Source organism: Neophocaena asiaeorientalis, unplaced genomic scaffold, assembly GCF_003031525.2.
Source record: "Neophocaena asiaeorientalis asiaeorientalis breed wild unplaced genomic scaffold, Neophocaena_asiaeorientalis_V1.1 scaffold371, whole genome shotgun sequence".
NCBI classification, from domain to species: Eukaryota; Metazoa; Chordata; class Mammalia; order Artiodactyla; family Phocoenidae; genus Neophocaena; species Neophocaena asiaeorientalis.
The window spans coordinates 706541-718667 of record NW_020172369.1 but is presented as its reverse complement, the minus strand read 5'-3'; positions in this window follow the sequence as shown (position 1 = coordinate 718667).

Here is a 12127-nt window from a genome sequence, read left to right as displayed (position 1 = left end):
AGTTTGATGATTTGTTTTGAATCCCAGCTCTTCTCAACCTCTCTGATCCTGAGTGTAAAAAGAGAATAACACCCAGGATATTCATAATTATATGGGGTAATGTCTGGTGTATAAGAGGTGGTCAAAAATAACACATTTTAAATGTGTTGTGTGTATGTGTATGTGTGTGTGTGTGTGTGTGAGTCTGTCAACTTAGTTTCCTGGAACAAGGTTTCTCCTCTAATTTGTTGTTTATTGCTTTGAGTATGGAACCCACAAAGCCAAATTGAAACAGAATCGTGTATGAACTAACGCAAGAGGGAGGAGATATGGGGATGTATGTATACGTATAGCTGATCCACTTTGTTATACAGCAGAAATTAACACACCATTGTAAAGCAATTATACTCCAATAAAGATGTTAAAAAAAAAATCCCTTATTTTTCAAATCAAAAAAAAAAAAGTAAATACTCCAGGTGAGCTGCAGAGGGCCTCTTCTAAATACGAAGAGTTTAATTTGTGTATATTTTTACATATTGGTTTTCAGTTATATATGGAAGCAGAAACTTGTCAACAACTGAGTTCTATATATAGATGAATTATGATGTTCTTGGTGCCTAATAAATGATCTCTATATTCTGCAATGAAAACATTTTATATCACTTTCAGCTGGGATTAAATGTAATCAGGAGACATTTTCTTGAATTTTTTTTTGAGAAACAAAAAACTTTCACAAATTATTCTAATTTATACCAGTGCTTTTCAGATGTTCCATCAAAATATTCCTTAAAGCAGAGAAGAAATTCCTTAGGCACAGTTTGGAGCGGATCATTGCTTCTTTATAGTCTCATGTTTTACTAAATTTACTCAAAATTTCCATTCTACTCTGTATTATAGCCATGTTCAATTTTTTTTTTGCGGTACACGGACCTCTCACTGTTGTGGCCTCTCCCGTTGTAGAGCGCAAGCTCTGGACGCGCAGGCTCAGTGGCCATGGTTCACGGGCCCAGCCACTCCACGGCACGTGGTACCCTCCCAGACCGGGGCAAGAACCCGTGTCCCCTGCATTGATAGGCGGACTCTCAACCACTGTGCCATCAGCGAAGCCCAGCCATGTTCATTTTTAACATAAAATGTTTTAACTGGCTCATTACAATGAATAAAATTGGCACTGGAGCAGTGTTTATACTGCAACTTATTGTCACCTCTGGTTATCAGGTGTACCTGCTGGGACCCAGGTAGCCCCAGTTTGAGAAGTACTAATAAAGTAATGTTGGGAGGCAGGAAACAATTTAATGTTAACTATTGAGGATTTTGATTATATAATATTTATTTCTCCAAGGACAACTGTTAGTTTTAAATGGTGTTCACCTTGATACCTTAATGCAGCAGTCCCCAACCTTTTTGGCACCGGGGACCGGTTTCTCGGAAGACAATTTTTCCACAGACCACTTGGGGGGGGGTGGTTTGAGGATGATTCAAGTGCATTACATTTATTGTACACTTTATTTCTATTATTATTACATTGTAATATATAATGAAATAACTATACAACTCACCATGATGCTGACAGGAGGTGGAGCTCAGGCAGTAATGCAAGCGATGGGGAGCGGCTGTATATACAGATGAAGCTTCACTTGCTCGATTGCCCGCTGCTCACCTCCTGCTGTGCAGCCCAGTTCCTAACAGGCCACCAACTGGTACCTGTCATGGCCCGGGCTTTGTGGACCCCTGCCTTAATGGATATCGTAATTGGTATAAGTATGTTTACATTTTTTTAAGTATATTTGAATTTTTCTTTCGCATTTCACTAATAGGATTCTAACTCAGTTATTCTCACTGAATAAAAAGAAGGGAAGTAACATAAATGATACTGTAGTAGGCATATAGGGGCCCTCCAAAGATGCCTACATCCCAAAATTGTGAATATGCTACCTTACATTGTAAAAGAGACTTTACAGATTTGATTATATTAAGGATTTTGAAATGAGGTGATTATCCTGAACTATCCTCATGGGCCCATTGTAATCACTAGGGTTATTATCAGAGGGAGACAAGAAGGTCAGAAGCAGAGGAAGGAGATGGGGCAACAGAAGCAGAGACTGGGTTGATGCAGCCACAAGCAAGGGAAGCTGGCAGCCTCTGGAATCTGGAAGAGGCAAGGAACAGACTCTCCTCTGGAGCCTCCAGAACCAGCCCTGCTGACACCTGGATTTTAGCCCTGTAAGACTCACTTTGGACTTCTGACCTCTAGAAAGATAAAATAATAAATCTGTTGTTTTATGCCATAAGTTTGTGGTGATTTGTTATAGCAGCAATGGGAACATAATACAGATGCAGGAATTATATGGAAAATCCATATGAAAATAAACTGAATAGCCAAAAGTTTACCTGTCCAGCCTTGGAGCCCTGGTAGAAATCATTCCTTGGCCTAGAATGTTCCTCCTCTCCAACCCTAACTGTGAAATCTTACCCATCCTTGGATGCCAAGCTCTAACATCAACTCTTAACATCAACCCCCAATCTCTCATTCAGAAGAGTTTGTGATTCTATGGCTTCTAACACCAGTACCCTTCTCCACCTGGGACTACAATCGTGACACATCTGTCTCCCTTCAGCCTTGAAAGCCCCTGGAGGGCAGCTTTTGTTTCACTGCTGAGCTCTGTGTACATGGCTGGTGTTTGGCAAACGTGTGGGATGGAATTAATCAGGAAAAGCCTTCTGAGGAGAGTGAACTTTGTCCTAGACCTGAAATGAGTCAAGTGGGTGGGTGTTGGAAGATGCCCTGCTCTCAGACGTGTACTCTGCACTTTGTGTGCAAAGAAAATGTAGCTCTTTATTTACTAAGGCTCATCTCATCTTCCCCAGGCCCACCCTCATCCACAATGCTCTGTGTAGTGGTGGTGGGGTGGTTGAAAACTCAAACCTGCCACCAAAGAGCATCTCAATCTATTTTGGTTTGAAGCAGATTTTTAAAGGTTTTCTATCTCTTAATTCCTCACCAGGCTGCACAAATGGCATGCCTGGGTGACTGGAGCAGGCCTGGATCCGTAAGAGGTCCCCTAGGTGCTAGATGGCCTCTGCCGTGGGGTGGCCTGCCTAGGCTGGCCCTGACCTCAGTCTGTGTCTGCTGACACTTGTTTCGTCTGGTCTTTGGAGGTGTCTATAGCTGAATTTATCCCCACCACTGCCCCAATTGCAAAGTCCTGTACTCTCCCATTATAGCCCTAGGAGAGTGTCCAGGTGAATACTGTTTCCAAAAGGGAACAGAGTATAAGGGAAGCCCCTTTCACACAGGAAGAATCACACAGAGACAGCCTCCCTCTTCTGACTCAGGTACTGGGGGCCTTGCTTTCCCCTCATCACCCAGATTTGACCCTGAAAGAAGGTGGCAGTGGGGATGAGGACATTAGTACCTGACCTCTTTTCTAGCTTCCCCTCCCATTCTCCTCTTTACACTGGTCAGAAAGGTAGTCTGTCTCTTCTTCATATATGATGGGGCTGCCCTTATACACTGTTTTCTTCTGGAAGCAATATTCACCAGGACCCTTCCCCACAGTCATAACAGCAGATAAAATGCACATAAAGAAAATTGGTTTCACCAGTAGAGGAAAGTCTATCAGAAAATATTTCAAAATTACTATCGTTGTTATACCTAGCAATATGTTGTTATGGAGACTTCAAGAGCTCTCTTTAGCCTAATTGGTAAAAATCTAGAAGATATTTAATTTGTGTTTCTTCCCCTTTTCTCTCTATTCTCTCTCTGTCCTGAAACCCTACCTTCATTATGAAGTAAATAGTGCTTAAATAAGTCAACGACACATAGCATCATTACTTTTCTTCTAATATTTCTAACAATTTGATGGAATGAAACAAGAGAAAACTCTGTAGTCTCTGGTACTGAAAGGTTTATGTTTAACAAGTAGAGAATCACACTACTTCCTTTATATGTGTGACACCCTAGGGTCGGATGGTCTTTCTGTGGGATTTGGGGGAGAATCACATCACTAGGATACCTGATGGAGTTACATTCTGTAGAGCAGCATGGTGGCTCTGCTGTTGAGGACTTGCCTTACAAGTTTACATGGTCTATTATGCTTGGAAGGAGGCTCAGCCCTCAGCCCCAGGGGCCTGCGGTTGCTTGTGGAGAGAGTGGGCCCAGTGCAGTCCCCGCCCCCTGCACACTTTCCTCCATGGGGACTGGAACTGTCGGTTTCTACCGGATGTCCCCAGTGTTTTTGAAAGATGTCCCCAGTGTTTTTAGAGAAGACATTGTTCCTGGACTTCCTCTTAGAAGAATGATTCTGGCTTGTGTGGCAGAGGCCAGCACACCCTCCCAAGCAGGGCTTTCCAACACTCAGTCACTAGTCTGTCTTTCTCTCCCTCCCTTCACTCCACCCGAGTTTCTCCTTTGTAAAAGTTTTCAAGTCTGTGTGCTTTGTTATCTGAAGTTTATTCTCAGAAAGTTCTGGCAGGAGGTATGATGCCTTTCAGCTCTGAGACCTGTGCATATATATAGAATTTCAAAACAATTTTTGTTAAACATACACCCACACACAGAGTGACTGGCAACTTAACAAAGATTAAAATGATAAATTTTATGTGGATTTTATCACAGTTTTTTAAAAAGTCAAATGTAAATTCCTTTTACAATATCCACTGTTTCATTATTCACTTCTCCCCTGTCAGTTGAAAACAGGCTCAAAAGAGAAGAGACATTTACAATCTCACTTGAAAGATGGATGGGTCCTTAAACAAGATTGTGGCACCAACATGAGCAGGATTGAAGGGCAGCAAATGTTGTGGTTAATCATAATGGATTGTCTAGATTCAATGCCTTTTTGTCTCTTAGAGCGTGAAGTGGGGCAAGTTATTTAATCTCTTTAAATCTCCTTTTCCTCATCTGTAAATTGAGGATTATAATACTAGCTGTCACATAAGGTTTTTGGAAGATAATCCATGTAAAAGGAATACTATCATGCTTAGAAAACAATAAAAAATATCAGCTAGGGGCTTCCCTGGTGGCGCAGTGGTTGAGAGTCTGCCTGCCGATGCATATATCAGCTATGACAAGTAAGAAGTTATAGACCCCAAAAGTGACTAAAGATGAAAAGTCTTCAGTATTAGTCCAACTCAGACCGGGCTGCTGCTTGCAAACAGCTGTGAATGACTCCGTATGTCATCTTTCCTCTCTTTCTCCTAGGAATCAGGATGCCATCTGTGCTGCATTCTTGGACAATGCGCCCAAGAATTCATGTGTGCCCTGATTGTTCTGTGAAGTACATACTAGATGAATGAAGAACAAGCTTTTTTCCCCTTTGCTTCAAAGTCTACAGAGCCCTTATGCAACCAGAAAAAGAGATGATGAATCCATTTCAGATTGACATTTTTACATGTTTTATTTACCGACCCTGGGGGAGATTAACTACTATAGAGAGCACTTTCTTAGCTTATCTTAGCCGGCTGGGGCATGAAAATAGAAATATCAGCCTTGAGGAAAAAGGTGTTCCATATGCATCATTGTTATCCATAGAGTTTTATAGGTACGATATCAAAAACAAACCAAAAAGAAACATCAAGAAAGAAGTTTAGAACAGGAAGTATATAGCCTTTAGAGTCCAACTGAGAGATGTTTTTCAGACTGTGTGACCTTGAACAAGTTGCTTCGTGACTCAAACCTGTTCTTTCACGTGTAAAATGGTGATAATATATATCAGAGAGTTGATGTCAGAAGTAAATGCGGTTTGTACGAAGAGCACCATTGTAGTCTGGCACATGGTAAGTGCTCAAGAGATAGTCGCTCTTGTATGCATGCTCAAAATAAGATCTATTTTCCTGTCAGACAAAATCCTCTTTATTGAGGATCACATCAGCCTCCATCTGCTGCCTGAGGTACGGTTAGGTAGAGGGTAAGAGTGTGAGGGTCTGGCTGCTGACATTTGAACACAGGCTCAGCTATCACTCACTGAGAGATGATAGGTAAGGTACTTAACCCCCCAGAGCTTCAGTTTCCTCATCCGTTCCATGGAGATAATAAGGGTACCTACATGTGAGAGCTGTTTCTGGGATTAAAAGTGATAACCTAGGTAAAACTCTTAATCACCATACTTTGCTCATGGCAAGTGCTCCATAAGTGCTAGCTATGGTTATTAAAAATTCATTGACTCAACCACACAGAAAGCCACTGGATTTTTTCCAGCCTTCTGGAAATGCATCACCAAAGGGGTGACTTTCATATGCTGCCTCCAACAATTGTATTGGGGTTTTTCACTTCAGAACACACATTGATCATGCTGCAAGCCCAGTGCAATGTCTGAGTCTTCTGGGTATAGTTGTGGAACACCCACCATGACATCTCCAACAGTGGAGGCCATAGAGCAGATAAATGGCTCATTAACTGTGGAATGGAATGAGTGTGTGAAGACACAGTATCTGACGCCTTCTTTGGTGTAGAGATAGAGCTGTCAGCCCCGACAGGCTCTTCCGTTTATTTTTTCAGCTGATCTTGTAGTGTTCAAGAAACCTCTTTCGGGCCACCCCCAAGTTTTCACAGTGGAAAACCCTAAGGTTTTCCACTGTGCCAGTGAGCAAACCTTCACTGTTTTTGCTTAGTTTTCATTTACATGCTTCTCAGGTAAATTTACTAACTACAAAATAGTTGTTACAGCCATGAAGTTACAATACATGGCTTTTTAAAAATGTCATTGTCCTTGAAATAATTAATTTTATATACATATTAAAGACAATAAATTTACTTTAAATGTATACTAGTAAGATTGCTATATCCAGATTTGCATACAAGTCTGGAAACATTTATATTAATGTTTAAAGTTTTGATGCTTCAATCTTATCTGATAGGCTTGCAGAAACTTTGATCTGTGCTGATAGATTCTTTCTCTCCAGATATTTGTGCAGGTCTGATGGGTGCCTACAATTATTCCAAAATTATCCCTTGGGCATAATATACTATTATTGCCTGCTGAGGAAGCGGAAAAAATCAGACATTCCTTGTGGGAAAATTCCATAGGTGATGCACCCCTGAAGGTTTCTGATTCTGTGTTTCCATCGTTCCTACTCCCAGTGAGGGAATGGGAGATCTGCTATTGCAGTCGAGGCTGGGAACTCACCACATCACTGGTGGTACTGTCACGCTGGCCAGGGCTTTCAGCTTGAGCCTTGCTAGTCCCATGGCCTTAGTGCAGACCACTTTCTGCCTACACAGGTTGTGATGCTCTTGGAAAAAAAGGGCATTAAACTTGCTTGGGGCTGTCCCACCCACTACAGAACTGTCTGTGCATTCTCTCTCTCTCTCTCTCACACACACACACACACACACACACACACACACACACGTCATTACCTCCAGGATGCTTCCATAGCACCAGGACTCTTTGGCCTTCATGCTGCAGGCAGCTCAGGGGCCAGACTTCATCTGCCCCAGTAGTATTATCTCTTCCATGGTTCATTCTGATTTTAATCATGTGCTACACAGTGTGCATGTTTCTATAAACTTGGATCCCAAAGATGTCAGTGTTCCTGTGTCTTTTCAAAGGCAGATTTTCAGCTCTTACGTACATTAACTCATCCTAATAGGTGGGTGGGGTATTGTCCAGCTGTGCTCCTCCACAGCTGCAAGCTCAACGTTCTTATGGATTCCTTGAATGAAGGAGATTCCTAAAGCCACCCACCAGCAGCAGCTGACCATCTATGTTAGTTTACTAGGGTTTCTGTTAACACAGTACCATAAACTGAGTGGCTTAAGCAACACTTTACTGTCTCACAGTCTTAGAGGCTGGAAGTCCAAGATCAAGGTCAGGGCCTCTGAAGGCACTAGGGAAGGATCTGTTCCAGGTCCCTCTCATAGTTCCTTGACTCATGGTAGCATAACTCTAACACTCTTGGTGTTCCCCTGTGTGTCTGTGTCCAAATTTCCCCTTTTTATAAGGACATCAGTCATATTGGCTTAGGGGCCCACCCTACTCCAGCACAACCTCATCTTAACTAATTATGTCTGCAATCACCTGATTTCCAAAAAAGGTCACATTCTGAAGTATTGGGGTTAAGACTTCAACATTCCTTTTTGAGGGAGGAGAGACACAATTCAACCCATAACACTAATTAAATGTCCTTTTACATAATATTTGTGTTCAATGACAAAGTGAAATTACATTCTTCAGAAATTCCTAAATATTCCTTATTTGGACATATACTTTACTTAATTATGAATAGTTCCTTCTAAAGGATTTAATGGAATTTACATGGCAAGGTTTAATCACTGCAACAGAAAATTTTAAATTTTATTTTGTTTTTATTTCTTGGCCGGGTTGCACGGCATACAGGATCTTAGTTCCCTAACCAGGGATTAAACCAGTGCCCCCTGCTGTGGAAGTGGGAGTCTTAACCACTGGACTGCCAGGGAAGTCCAGAAATTTTTAAAAAGAGGGGGAAAAGGAAAGCACAATTTAGAGTTCCCATGTGTTCATACTGTATGTCAACTTTCCCAAGAGGCAGAAATTTTTACAGAGTATTTTTGTATGTGCCAAACTGAAAAAAATAAACACTTATCAAGCTACACTCACACCCCTAATATCTTATATATATATCTAACAAAATACATTTTGTTGGAAACCTTCATTTTCTCAGGAAGCAGTGAGTCTCTTACTCATGTTGTCTGTTTCACCAGCATGTTTGTTATTCTAGAGTTTCAGTTACAAGGCACGTTCTTTTACAGTTGGGGCAAAACTATTTCTATATACATTAGAATACGACCTCCTGCTACCAGTGTATCAAATTTCTACATTTTATGTAAAATAATGCTCTAATAGCTCTGTTAGTTGAAAAACTGCTTTTTGTATAAAGTAAGTAGTGCATGAATTTTGTTTTGTGTCAACTCATTGAATCTTTAAGGAGAAACAATTCACTTTCAAACTTCTTCCTTAAGTGTCTAAAATTCTGGCACATCTAGATTTCAGGTAAGTTCCTTTTTAAAAAGAATTCTGAGTCGATACTTCATATAATTTTCCTTTGCTCTTCAAGGACAGGAAGCAAAGCATTAGACTTGTACTGAAATGACCCGGGTGGAGAGTTAACCAAACTCTGTGCTGTTCTCACAAATTAAATCAGATCATTAGGTGAAAGATCACAGGAACTAATGCATCGGTCATGATCACCTTGCCAAGTCGCCTTCCAGCTGAAGTTGTCTTTCTGCTGTTTTCCATTCAGAAAAGCAGGGCTTGGTTGTTCTCTGAGCACTGTTGACCACCTATTGGACTGAACTGGGGACCCAGCTCAAATCTGGACCAAGAAATGGCCTGGAATAAAGATTTCTGCCCAAAGAGATAACAGTGAGTAGGTGAGCCTATCAGGCAGACCTTTACAAATCAGAGTTGAGATTACAAAGAGGATTGCCTAATAGAAAGAGGGGAAGAAAACAGCACAGGGAGCCCACAGGCAAAGATCTGGAAGCCCAAAATACAGGAGGGAGAAGCTGGTCCCCAGGTCTGCCTGGGTCTCTGCCAGCTCTCTGTTTCTATTTACGTGAATTCCTAGCCTCCCTGTTCTTAAGGTAGCCTGAGCTATTTTTCCTTTGTATTATCCAAAGTGCCAGAGATCACTTTATTTCCATGAATATTTTTGAGCTCCTCCTATTAGGTGCTGAGCTCTGAGCTAAAGACTTCCAGTCTTCCAGGAATGCACAGAGAAATCCTCTATGGATTGTTCTTCTTATCTAAATAAAGGACCACTTAAATGTGTCTCTTTCATTAATATACTAGCAGAACTATATTTAATTTTCATTTCTCTCTTCCTGAAAGATCTTGTAAATGGATCACAAACCCATTTTGAGTCAGGGGTGCAGGAATTTCTTCCCTCATGTGTCACACTTACATGAATAACATGTGATTTGCATGATCAGGCCACTCAAGATGGCTGCTCTCTTGATCTCTGTACATCCCCTTCTAGACAAGTCCCTGCATCACCTACACCCTATTCCCCTACTGATCTTCCCTCTTAATCATAGGGCTGAATCAGCAAATGCCTACATATTCATCCCCCGCCCCAGCTAGTGATTGTTCAAATCTTTAGATCAGAACATCACCACTATGACAGTTTATCAAAGGGGCAGTGAAGGGCATATTCCTCTGCTGGCTTCCCTGGTAACAGATGAGCCAACCTGATGTCAGTTCCCTCTATAACTGGTAACCTTCCCCTCCTCTTGGTGGCAAAGACTGCTGTCCTGTCCTGCCTGCCTTCTGCTGTCCACAGTGTAGTGTTGCTCCAGGACTCTTTTGCCTCAGGCATGTAAGATTCCCTATCCAATAAACCATTATGTCTCTGTCTCGGGGCTCTTTCCTCGGTCTTGAGGCTGGACAATTACAAGGCTTGTAGGCCTGTGGGGTGCAGTCCAACACTTGTGGTCACAGTCAGATGGAATGAAATGGTGTTGAGTAGAACTCTAAGAATTCCTACATAGTGTCATTATTTTTCTTCTTCAAAATAAATGTAAATAAGAAATAAAGTCATTTGTCATAGTTATGTGACAAAGTTTTTGCTAATGTGGATGATGACATTATAGTTAATTGTTGCAGTTGGAATTTGGATAGACCATGCATTGGCTCCCTGATACGGTACGTTAGGGAATTAACTTCCCTGAGTTTCAACGTTTCCATCTTGAAAAATGTAGGTAAATAATAACCCTAAAAGGGTTAGTATTTATCAAAAAATGTTCTTTTTTGATTCTTTGGTGAGAATCAAAAAAGAACACATTTTAGAGTACTTAGCATAGTGTTTGGCACATGACTGAACAATAATTGTTAGTGCCTTTCCTTTCCTCCTTTACTTCATCCTTTCCAATGCTTGTTATCAATAAAATCACATGCAATCTTTAAAAGTCTACTTTTAAATTTTACCTCAAGAACCACATCCTCAAACCTAAGTGGCAGTATATTTTATTATTCTGAGTCAACTCTACTTTGTGTGACATTCATTTCTTATTTCACATATACTGGCTGACCTTAAATGCAAACCAAAGAAGAATAGTTTTCTCCCCATGTCCTATATAAGCTTTCAGAGGAAGCATGGTGAAATAACTTGTAACTCTGCTCTTTCTACAACAAGGCATGTGCTTGGGAAATGGGAAGTATTCTTTTTTGGAAATGGGACTCCAAAAGTATACAAGATACAGTTAATTCTTCCTAGTGACAGACATGGATCTTTCCAGTGATTAAATCTGTGCCACACTTCTTCTTTCCTTGGACCCCTCCCAGCCATCTAGTATTCCCAGACCTCTTATCTAAGCATTGACTCTGATAGGTCTCAATATTAGGCTAATTGACTAACCTGTCTGATTGACTGTAGTAATATTTAGTTAAAGATGAAAATTAAAGAGACGATATTAAGCAAATACGCAAAACTCTTTAGATACAAATTAAAACATAGTATATTTGAGTAAAAGCTTGTCCTATATTCAGGATCAGAAACTCTGAGGTTCAAAGCAAGGGACTACTCAGTTACTATCTGTGCACACCTGGGCAAGTTATGTCAACCAATTCAGCTACAAATCCATGTCCTTGTTCACAGCAAATCTCTAAGAGTTGTCTATACCTGCTGTCTCCACTTCCTCCTTCCCTTCTCTCCTTGGCTCACTCCAATCAGCATTTTGTCTCCAGTGGACCACTGACGTGGCACTAGGGAAGGCTACAAAGACACCCTTCTCTCTCCTCACCTTACTTGTCACCTTGATGCATTCGATAGAGTGCATCACCCTTATTTTCTTAACACTCACTTCAGTTAACTTCAGTGATGCCACACTCACAGTTTTCCTGACAGTGTACTGCCTGTCCCACGTTAGCCTCACACAAACCTATTCTTTGCCCATTTTCCCTCTAGGTACACTTTCTACGTAGTTTATCTCATCCAGGGTTTCAACTTTAAAGGCTACCTACATGTTGAAGACTCCCAATCTTTAATCTCCACTCGAGACCTCTTCCCAGAACCACAGCCTTTCCTTTCCATTTGTCTGTTTGACTTTGCTACTTGGATGTCTAACAGGAACCTTCAACTTCAGTATGATCAAAAAGACCAATTGAGCTCTGCAATCTTCTCTATTCTCACGGCCTTTTCTAGTTCAGCAAATGGCATCACCTCTCAC